The sequence below is a fragment of the Phyllobates terribilis genome, unplaced genomic scaffold (genome assembly GCF_046119375.1).
Source record: "Phyllobates terribilis strain yellow unplaced genomic scaffold, ASM4611937v1 Scaffold_5__5_contigs__length_657084704, whole genome shotgun sequence".
Taxonomy (NCBI): domain Eukaryota; kingdom Metazoa; phylum Chordata; class Amphibia; order Anura; family Dendrobatidae; genus Phyllobates; species Phyllobates terribilis.
In genome coordinates, this window is record NW_027362765.1 from 633,911,810 (window position 1) to 633,923,992 (window position 12,183).

At 45.5% G+C, this 12,183-nt stretch overlaps 1 pseudogene; it reads right to left on the minus strand.

Moving 5' to 3' along the window:
• LOC141271675 (uncharacterized) overlaps positions 1-12,183 on the minus strand; it is a 65,962-nt pseudogene that overhangs the window by 6,553 nt on the left and 47,226 nt on the right.

The following is a 12,183-nucleotide window of genomic DNA, read 5'->3' on the forward strand; positions in this document are numbered from 1 at the left end:
ACACACTTTTATTACACAACACATTGACATTACTGACAGTGGCATTACATGGCATATCAGATCTGGGAGGGTTGTCAGGAATGTATCGGGCAACTAACCGTCCCAGATCAGTTCCCAATAGCACATTAGTGGGGAGATTCTCCGACACCCCCACTTCCCTTAACCCCCTCCCCGCACCCCAGTCCAGGAAAACTCTGGCCATCGGTATGGGACGGCGAACACCCCCAAGCCCGGTGACAGTCAGGGTCTTCGCAGGAATGAGTTCCTCTGGTAACACAAACTCAGGGCGGATCAGGGTACGTTCTGCGCCAGTGTCCTTAAGGCCGACAGTAACTGTGTTTCCCACGGTAACGGGTTGTAAGTTCTCCCGGGCCCGGCCAACCACCCCACCCACAAAAAGAATGGCTGCAGTAGGCCCTGGGGCCTCAGGTGTGGGGTTCATCTTCTGCCTCTCCGGGCAGACAAGGCTGATGTGACCCGTTTGGTCACAAGTATAACACTTACGGGAGTCAAATGCAGTCCAGGTGCTGGAAGATGGGGCAGGACCCGCTGAGGGCCAGCTGGCAGGAACACTGGGGGTGGTCGTCGGCTTACCCCCTTTCCAGCTAGCGGCAGCTGACTTCCGCACCTCTGGGGTGCGGTTGGCCTCATAGGTATCCGCAATCTGGGCTGCTTTGGCGGCTTCCTTTGGCTCCCGGTCAAGCACAAACTGCCTCACTTCCACTGGGCAAAAATGAAAAAACTGGTCCTTCACCATCAGATCCTTCAGGTCCTCGAAGGTGGTGACTGACAGTCCTCGGATCCACTGCTCAAAGTGGTTCTGAGCCCGTCTACCACATCACTGTAGGTGTCATGTGGTCCACGTTGGAGGGCTCTGAACTTTTTCCGGTAAACCTCCGGAGTCAGCTGGTACTTTCTTATCAGGGCCTGCTTGACGGCCTCATAGTCTCCATCTTGTTCTCGAGGGAGGGAAGCAAACACCTCCAAGGCTTTTCCTCGGAGCCCTGGAGTTAAGTACCTAGCCCACTGGTCTGTGGGCAGCTGATACTGCCTGCAGGCCTTTTCAAAGCCTCGCAGGAATGTGTCCAAGTCCCCATCCTTTTCCATCACAGGGAAGTGCTCAGGACGGGGTTTAAAGCAGTTGGCACTGTTGGACTCACGGGTCTGCGTGGAGGATGACTCCTTCGGAATCCGGGCTAGCTCCAGCTGGTGTTGTCGGTCAGCTTGGCGCTCGGCAGCCTCTCGGTCAGCTTGTGCCTGGCGCTCCTCCCGGTCAGCTTGGGCCTGGCGCTCGGCAGCCTCCCGGTCAGCTTGGGCCTGGCGCTCCTCCCGGTCAGCTTGGGCCTGGCGCTTCACTCGCTCCTGGAATTTCAGGATCAGCTGCAGTCGTCCATCACGATCATCTGCGGCAAGCTGCTCCAAGGCCATCTGCAGGTGGGGGTCCACACTACCCTGGTTGCGGGTATGGCTGGCAATCACAGGTGGGTTCCCTGCAGCAGCGCCATCCGGGCCTTGGCTGGCCGCCCCATCATCAGGGCTCTGCTGTCGGACAGGCTCTGCATCACCTTGCAACAGTTCAGCAATCATTTGGGCCTTGTTTTTGCCCGTGGGGTCAATCTGCCTCAGCTCACAGAGGGCAGTGATAGTGGTCTTCGTCTGCTGGTGATACCAGGGCTCTCCACATGTAGCCATTATTGCCAAATAAAAGATAGGATAGAAAAACAAGAGCAGGGAGGGTATGGAACTACTACACGTATAGTAATGTTCCAGAAAAAAAATATTAAAACACGGAGTCTGATTTCTTAAAACTCTGCACAGAATTCTCGCAAGAACCGTGCAAGTTTTCAGTGACAGGAATGATTGCTCAATCCAGCCACTGATGTTCTGTAATATCCCACCGCTTGCCACCAATTTGTCAGGGATTCCACCCACACACAGTCAGGAACGACACCGGGAAGATCACGCAATATCTCACCGTGCCGCCACGCTTTCAGTATTTCGTCCGGAGTCGCGAGCACATGATGCAGACTACTCTCTACGTAGGTATCGGTAAGCGACCAGTGAGAGTATGGCGTAACACCCTGGGTTCCACAGCCTGGAATCCGTGTTTAACACCCTCCGTACGGTCACTGTCAGCTTCACGATAGCCCAATTATTAATACTATCTGCCACCACCGGCCGAGTTTAAAATATAATAAAGGCCTGGCTGGACGCCTGCGTTTTGGTAGCGTATATGGCTTCGGGGGAGGGAATGATTACAGAACAAAAGAAACAGAACTATTAAATTTTATATTTAATCCAAAAGGGAGGCAGTGTTTAGGAAAAATATATACAAGGATGTTACAAGGGAGACATTAAAATACATAGGCAGTTACATAAAATAAACAGGGTAAAAAGAAGATAACTTACACTATACGATCGTGGAGATGATTCAATATAGGTGGAGGAGGGGCTCTCCAGTTAGAATATGCTGTTATTGAACAGGACCCGTTGCTGATAATTCTCATTCCCCCCTGGCAAGGAGTGCTCCTGTCTTCTCCATAAATTCTCTTATACCTAAGGGGAGATCTGGCCACACGCCCCTTGTGGTGACATCATGTGGGCCAGTCTCCAGCCTGTACATTTTTATTAAAAACGCTAACTTCTGCGATAACTCATTGCTCATTGATCGCAGAAGCTTGCAAACTACGCCATTTTTTCCCTTATGATTTTATCTTTATTTAGTTATCACACATAACATAGCTGCAGTCTGCCATTCTGGTGTTTTTGTGCTACAGCTCCCTGATTTTGGTTACAGCCCTGGAAAACTACCTATACATTCCTGGGCTGATTTGGTCACTACACATATGGGTCCCGTTACTGTCGGACCTATGGAACTCACAAGATTTCATATTTCATATCAGAGTCAGTGCGTCTAGAAATTTTCCTTTGAGGCTTGGGAAGCAGCTTCAACAGTTACACGCAAATTAGTCTAAGCCTGCGTTTTAATTACCTCCTGCGTCTTTCAGAGAAAAGATGCTTGCTTCCTAATGAAGTTATAACACTCCTTGGCTGGCCTTGTTTGCATAAACTATTTCCCAGGCGTGTGCTAATTGGGGCTTTTGTGCTGAGCAGAAGGGGAATAAGGGAGGGGGGTGAACATCTATGTCAGGCAGATATGGACAAACATTTCCCTGATATTAATATTTTATAATATTCCTGACAGTGCCCCTATAGTTAACCATACTATAATGGGCCCCACATATTGCTCCACAGTATAATGGCCCCATATAGAGCACCATAGTATAATGGCATCATATAGTGCCCCACAGTATAATATGCCCCATTTAGTTCAGCCTGGTATATATGGCCCCATCATCCTCCTGGAGTATATGGCCCCATCCTCCTACTGGTATATATAGCCCCATCATCCTCCTGGTATATATAGCCCCATCATCCTCCTGGTATATATAGCCCCATCATCCTCCTGGAAAATATAGCCCTATCATTCTCCTGGTATATGTTGCTCCATCCTCCTCCTGTTATATGTAGCCTAATCATTCTCCTCCTGGTATATATGGCCCCATCCTTCTCTTGGTATATATAGCCCCATCATCCTCCTGGTATATATAGCCCCATTCTCCTCCTGGTATATGGCCCCATCATCCTCCTTCTGGTATACAACCCCATCATCTTCCTCCCGGGGCGGCATGGCTGTGATCGGCGTGGATGGCTGGGTAATAAGGTGTGGGAGCTGTGGGGGGCTTTGTGTCATGTTGGGAGCGGGCACGAAGGACGGAGGGGCTGGGGAACAGGAGGTTTGAGCACTGGGGACAGGGGGATGAGCGCTGAGCCAAGAAATGAGGGCTTGCAGCCAACGCTCACCCCCCTGTGCTAACTCAGCCTGCAGGGCCTCCAGTAGCTGACCTGGGTTCTCCATAGTCACAGCAGCACTTCCAAAGAATCCACAACAATCGATGCCAGGACCACAGGGGGAAAAGGAAGGAGGTTGGGACATCTCCATGTTTATATACCTATGAGACGGCTTGTGACAGCCGTCTTTCACTTTATTGGTCCCTTCGGGGACTTCCTATTTCTCTCTGGTCAGTAAGGGGCAGCGGAGGGGACCACCAATCGCCACGGCGTGGGGAGGGGCACCGCAGTCATAGGCACTTTCCTTATTTAGTGTAGTGTCTGCCATTATACAGTAATTTTTTTGTCGTAGCAAAGAAATAAGATACAAAAAAACTAAAGCATTTTATTGGTTTAAATTAACATCTTACTACTGATTAGTTAATAATTCAATCCTCTACGTAGTTGAATATTCATTTCAAACAAACGTGTTATAGGATTACATTTCAAGCTTCTAATTAACATAGAGTGGGCATACTGCCATGGGGGAGGGTGGGGGTGTCGCAAACCTTGTCTATGTGAGTTGGATATTGCATTCTTTCTCTGTAGCAAACTTCAACGCCACAAATAAACTTTTGCAGATTAAACATAATGTTACTTCAAAGATATTCTGAAGGACAGTGCGTATACAGAAATGTATCCTTTTTAGAAATTCAGCAATAATGTATTCAATTTTCACTAAGGAAAACAAATCCAGAAAGGATATCAATCCAACAGGATATATATTGTAGTTTAAGCAAAAATAGGGATTTTAAAACTTAACATTTCATATATCATTAAAATGTAAAATATAAAATGACACATAAAAGACACAAAAATATAGGCCAAGACAAACCTGCCTAGCAACACAGGTTGGCTGGTGTAAATGTTTGTTGCTGAAAAAGAGTTTTATGGGGATTGTGTATATGCCTAATCCCACTGACACTCAATATATAGCCAATTGGGTGCAATAAGACCAAAACTTATCAAAACATATCAAATCATATATAAGCCAATGTAGTCAAATAGGTAAATGGAATTGTCTCGCCCAAATGCAGGCCAAGCAACGTTCACAGGTATCTGACACCAGTCCTCTGATTTCATAAAGGATGAGAGCATGTAAAATGCCAGTCTTCATCCCATGCTAGGAGTGGGAACAGCGATGTCATGATAGGATGACCACCCCCTAACTCGTTTCATCCCTTTGTGGGACTCATTAGGGGATAAAGCTGCCAAGGTAAAGGACTCAACTGTGTCAAGCAATAATTACAGGCTCCTGGAGGCACCAAACATTGGGCATGTGCCCATGGTCAAGAGAGTACCTGGGCAGGTCAAGTAGATTGATGTAATAAGGAAGATATATGGCACTCCTGGTAAGAAGATGAGGTGCCCAAGTAGGGTTCCAACCCGTAGTCAAGTAAATGTAGAAACCTAGCACTCAAAATTGCAGTAAGTGAAACAAAATTTTATTGGCAATCCATTTGGTTGTTAACATTTCGGTTTTAGCAAACCTTCATCAGAACTGATTCCCGTGTGGCAGTGCTATCTGCATTGCTCTGGAATGGCGCCAAGCGAGAGAGAAAGTTTACCACATTGCAACCATTGGGTATAACACTGGTAACACTGTAGTGTGGAGTATTTGCGCTTGGGAGGGACAGAATATGTGAAAAGTTTTGATTTTGTTATTTTACAACTTTGGCCGATTTTTTTAAATTTGTTTACGTTGTATAACCAACCCCTTTTGATTCTTTGCCTATATTTTTTACTTGAAAGCCTTCTTTGTTAACCCTGCTGTTCTGTTCGTATTTGCTATACACTAGTACTGTTCTGGTCAATATGACCCAAACTATTATAGTTTGTTAATTTGACATTTAGCTACTCTAAGCGGATTATTTGAATACCAGTTGCATTATTTAACTGTATGTGAACATGGCTGGTCAAAAACAAATGAAAAATAAAAATCAAAACTTCAGTTTTTTAAAGGAAATAACGCAAAGGATTGTACAGGTTCACTTATTTCTATATTCAGGCATTCTTACATTCTGCACAGAAATCACTCACATGTGCTTTACATAAATATTTACTACAACTAGAACATGTAATATTTATTTTATCACACGAAGATGGACAAATGCTGCATTTTTCTTTTTTAGTCTTTTTCCGGTGCTGGTAGAGGCCATGAGTTCGCTTTGTTGAGCATGCTGCTGGATACAGTTTACTATACCTGCTGCTCCTTCACTTTGTGGTATTACTTTTCTTGCTAAAAAAATGGCATAGCAAGGGACTTTCCTAATTCTCCCAGAAAGAGTCTTCATTTATGCAGTTCATTGGCGTTCCTATAGGGTTTATTTCACGCCATTAAACAAATGCATTAGTAGATACATCAAGAATGTTATAAAATTAAACCAATGGCCACTGATTGGTTTTGTGTCTGCTTGTGTACATAGCTATTATTTGTTCTAGTGTATTAACTGCCCCTTTTGGTGGAATTATAATCTAATATCATCTGCGGCTTTGTCAACTCGACTAGTTACTGCATTGTCATGGAGCATCGTATTTATCCGAATGGCCTGTTTTTTTTGGGGGAATGTAAGAAACCACTGTCCTATCTCCAGAAAAGTAAAATGTTGAACTATGCAGATCTCTTTTACCAAGGATACCATGTGGCAGTTTAGGCTTGCTTTCTCTTATAGTGCCCTGCATTGTAAGTTTTCGTTTTAGCAACAGCTGCCCCAGTTGGTGTGATGTAAAAAAGTTGTCACATTTTATCCTCTTAGTCCATACATCAAATCTGAAACGACCCGGATTCTTTACAGGTGTTTCTTCAGGCTTTTATTCCTGTGTATACCTGAGCGTTTAGAGCGTATGAACTGCTGCTGTCACAAAGTGTCCATATCTTGATGCTGTACTTTGCTGGCTTACTCAGTATGTATTGTTTGAACGGGCACCTACCTCGAAATGCCACAAGTTGTTCATCCACAATGTCATTTTCACCAGTATTGTATAATTTTGGAAGAATCTCTATGCATTTATCCCAAACTTCTCTAAGGCTGTGTGCCCACGATGTGTTTTTTAAGCGTTTCCGCAGCGGCAAAAACGCTGCAGAAACGCTTAAAAAACGCATGATAGAAGGCCTGCCATGTTCCCCAATGATAATCTGCATGTGCTGTGCAGATGCTGCGAAAATTTCCGCTGCGGATTATCATTGCGGAAAAAAACGCAGCACTACCAATTATTTTGCGGAAGCGCTGCGTTTTTGCTGCCATTGACTTGCATTAGACTGCATGGATTACGCATCGCTGTATATGTAGATGCGCATTCCATGCGTTCCAATGTGCCGATGGTACCCGGGTCTGGAGGAGAGGAGACTCTCCTCCGGACCCAGGTACCATAGAACCTGTGAAAAAAAGAATACAATAAAAAAGAAATATGATACTTACCTTCTGGCGGCCCGCGGTGCGCTCCTCCTCCTTTGCCGGCAAATCGCGATGGACTGAAGGACCTACGCTGATGTCATAGTCATGAGACGGGTCACGCGATGCTGACGTCGGCAGGTCCTTCAGTGTACCGCGATCTGCCGGCAGTCAGCACCGAGCGAAGCAAGACAGCGGGGGCCATCGGAAGGTAAGTATAGATTGATTTATTTTATTTTTTACCATTCTTTTACGGTCACACTATATAAATCCATGCCTTTTGCATGGATTTATATAGTGTGACCAAGTTGACGAGCACTTTCCAAGTGATGCTAAAATCGCTTGGAAAGCGCTTGACAACCCGCATGCGGAAATGCAAGTGAAGAACGCTTCACATACGCATGTACAATCCGCATGTACAATCCGCATGTACAATCCGCGTGTACAATCCGCGTGTACAATCCGCGTGTACAATCCGCGTGTACAATCCGCGTGTACAATCCGCGTGTACAATCCGCATGTACAATCCGCATGTACAATCTGCATGTACAATCCGCATGTGTTTTTTCTGCCAGGGAGATGCAGAAATGCTCAGGAAAAATCCGGAGCATTTCTGCATCGTGGGCACATAGCCTAATAGCGGCTCGTTATTAGAGAATTATCTGTTTGCAGAGGACAATTTTCCTGCCTGTGGAGAAGGCTGCAATCTCCAAATTACTGCTATTCCTGATGTGGGCATGCACACTTTTAAACAAGATTTTTTTCTGACTAAAAATTGTGTCTTCTAGCTCTAAAAGTGCATTGTATACAAAAAAAACTATAATGGGGTTGTCCAAAATAATGAAAATGATGCACACAGACAGGAATATATACACTCCTTATAATTTACAGATGTCCAGTGCTGTGTCTCCGATGCTTCTACTTACATGGCCTGCAGATAGCGCAACCTGGGTACACTAAGGCTATGTGCCCACGTTGCGGAAATGAAGCAGAAAATTTCTGCTTCATTTCCGCAAGTCCTCTCCCGGAAAAACGCATGTGGAATTTCGCAAGCGTTTATCGCGCGTTTTCGACATGCGGAATTGCCTTGCGTTTTTTATTGCATTGAAAAGGCAATTCCGCAAAATTAATGGACATGCTGCGGATTTTTGTGCGCATCAAAAACGCTGCGGAAAAATCCGCAGCATGGGCATAGAACTTGCGGATTTTCATTGGGGACAATGGGGTGCGGATTACCAAGCGTTTTACAAGCGTTTCCGCTGCGGAAATTCCGCATCAAATACGCTTGTAAAACGCTACGTGGGCACACAGCCTAAGTGTCTTTTACAGCTTGTCAGTGGTATACGGCTCAAGACCATGAGGCCAGTGATTGGCTGGAGACGTCACATGGGGCATCTGGGCTGAGACGTCTGTAAACAGAATCATCAGGGAATGTGACACTAAAGCAGCCAAGAGTTAGGAGGACAAGTATCTATACATTTATTAAAGGGGTTGTCCAGGCAAAAGGTGCTCATTACCTGGAGGCCAAATTCTGTAAAAATAACAAAAGAAATCATACTCAGCTGCTGTCCCCCTCCTGCACACGACTGCTGCAGCTTGTGATGCATACAGTTCAAGTTACCTGACTGCTGCAGCCTATCACTAGCTGCAGTGGTCCTGTGTCTGGTAGAATGGTGACATTATAGCTGCTGGTGTAGATCGCAGATCATTCTACACCGGATCCAGGAGAGTGACTGCAGATAAGTAAGATTAATTTTGTTGTTTTTTATTTTCACAAGATCTAACCCACCCATGAGAACCTTTTACCAGATAATATTATTAATGTACATGTATTACTGCCAGTGTGCAGCACTTTCATTATTTTGGAAAACTCCTTTAAAGGGAACCTGACAGCTGATATTGATCATCCAGGGCAGCAAGTATCAGGCACCTTCTGTATGATCTCAGCCAGGTATGTCTGATTGTGAAACTCTGCGGCCTCTCAGAGAAGAATGTACTTTAAAAGCTGTTGGGGACAGAGCTGTACAGTGGATAAATCTTACAGACGTGACCCGGCGGCTTCTTCCCACCCTCTGCCAGTGACTGACAAGTCTACATTATTACTGCATGCGTGATTAGAGAGAGACCTGTCAGTCACTAGCAGCGGGTGAGAGAAGTCACCGGGTAACATCTGTCCAACTAGTCCACCATGCGACTCGGTCCACGGCGGCTTTTAAAGTAGGTTTTTATCTGAAACTCTGCCGCATTTCAGAGTAAAACATTTTTGGCTGCGATCATCCAGCCGATGCCTGTGGACAGAGTATGATCTGTCAGATTCACTTTAGGCAGCGATCTAAATCACAGATGGGTACATAACAGGGACAGGGGAAATACCACAGCCATCATTAAAGAGGTTGTCCATTACTACACAGAATGCCCATATCGATTCAAACGGTGGAAATACGTTTTTTTGGAATTACCATCTGTTATGATTGTTGCCTGTGAGAGGCGCTATTGCTGGCCGCTCACAGGCATCACCGGCTCTGACATCCGCTGATGTAACATCAAGTTACGGCTGCAGTCGAGCGTGACCCAGTGACGTGCACCCCGCTGATTGATGGGCTGTGGGCGGGGTTTCCCCACGTGTCACACCCAGCATCCACCACGCACTTTCCCTCTCCCGCATCCATTGGGAAAGCATGCAGTGGATGCTGGGCTGTGCCAGATGCCAGAGCCGGGGGTCACGTGATGTCTGTGAGCGGCCAGCGATAGCGCCTCGCACAGGCAATAATCACAACAAAAAAACTTATTTCCACTGTTTGCATCGATACGGGCATTCTGTATAGTAGTGGACAACCTCATTAACACCACAGACATCATTAAAGGGGTTGTCCACTACTTGGACATCCCCTTCTTGAACTAAATTTATGGCCCCAATAAAATAATAAAGCTTATAGTCACCTCCCGTGCTGTTGCCGTTCGCACAGTGTCAGTACTCGCTCTCCTGGCGGCCAATCAGCGCTGGCGTCACTGTCCCCTCCTCCTGTCGAATTGAACATGAAGAGGAAGTCAGAGATCAGCTGCAGCCCTGACTTCCTCTTCATATTCAATTTGTCCAAAGGCGGGGACAGTGACGCCAACGCTGATTGGCCGCCAGGCTCAAGTGTCACAACAACTGCACGGAAGCCCCGGGACCCCGAGTGGTGACACTGCGGGAACTGTGCCGGCATGGGAGGTGAGTATAAGCTTTTTTTATTTTGCCGGGGCCAAACATATAGTTCAAGAATGGGTTGTCCTAGTAGTGGACAACCCATTTAAATGTATTTATTCGCCTATATGTTCACACTTGGCACTTCAGCCCCACCAGACATGGACTTTCTCAAACTTGTAATCGAGTTGAAATGCCACATATGAACACATGAGACTACATTGATGTACCTCAGCTAAATATACAGTACAGACCAAAAGTTTGGACACACCTTCTCATTTAAAGATTTTTCTGTATTTTCATTTCTATGAAAATTGTACATTCACACTGAAGGCATCAAAACTATGAATTTACACATGTGGAATTATATACTTAACAAAAAAGTGTGAAACAACTGAAAATATGTCTTATATTCTAGGTTCTTCAAAGTAGCCACCTTTTGCTTTAATGACTGCTTTGCACACTCTTGGCATTCTCTTGATGAGCTTCAAGAGGTAGTCACCGGAAATGGTTTTCACTTCACAGGTGTGCCCTGTCAGGTTTAATAAGTGGGATTTCTTGCCTTATAAATGGGGTTGGGACCATCAGTTGTGTTGTGCAGAAGTCAGGTGGATACACAGCTGATAGTCCTACTGAAAAGACTGTTAGAATTTGTATTATGGCAAGAAAAAAGCAGCTAAGTAACGAAAAACGAGTGGCCATCATTACTTTAAGAAATGAAGGTCAGTCAGTGCGAAAAATTGGGAAAACTTTGAAAGCGTCCCCAAGTGCAGTTGCAAAAACCATCAAGCGCTACAAAGAAACTGGCTCACACGAGGACCGCAGCAGACACATCTCTTCAACAACTGTTAAGAGGAGACTTTGTGCATCAGGCCTTCATGGTAAAATAGCTGCTAGGAAACCACTTCTAAGGACAGGCAACAAGCAGAAGAGACTTGTTTTGGCTAAAGAACACAAGGAATGGACATTAGACCAGTGGTAATCTGTGCTTTGGTCTGATGAGTCCAAATTTGAGATCTTTGGTTCCAACCACCGTGTTTTTGTGCGACGCAGAAAAGGTGAACGGATGGACTCTACATGCCTGGTTCCCACTGTGAAGCATGGAGGAGGAGTTGTGATGGTGTGGGGGAGCTTTGATGGTGACACTGTTGGGGATTTATTCAAAATTGAAGGCATACTGAACCAGCATGGCTACCACAGCATCTTGCAGCGGCATGCTATTCCATCCGGTTTGCGTTTAGTTGGACCATCATTTATTTTTCAACAGGACAATGACCCCAAACACACCTCCAGGCTGTGTAAGGGCTATTTGACCAAGGAGGAGAGTGATGGGGTGCTACGCCAGATGACCTGGCCTCCACAGTCACCAGACCTGAACCCAATCGAGATGGTTTGGAGTGAGCTGGACCTCAGAGTGAAGGCAAAAGGGCCAACAAGTGCTAAACATCTCTGGGAACTCCTTCAAGATTGTTGGAAGACCATTTCCGGTGACTACCTTTTGAAGCTCATCAAGAGAATGCCAAGAGTGTGCAAAGCAGTCATCAAAGCAAAAGGTGGCTACTTTGAAGAACCTAGAATATAAGACATATTTTCATGTTTCACAATTTTTTGTTAAGTATATAATTCCACATGTGTTAATTCATAGTTTTGTTGCCTTCAGTGTGAATGTACAATTTTCATAGTCATGAAAATACAGAAAAATCATTAAATGAG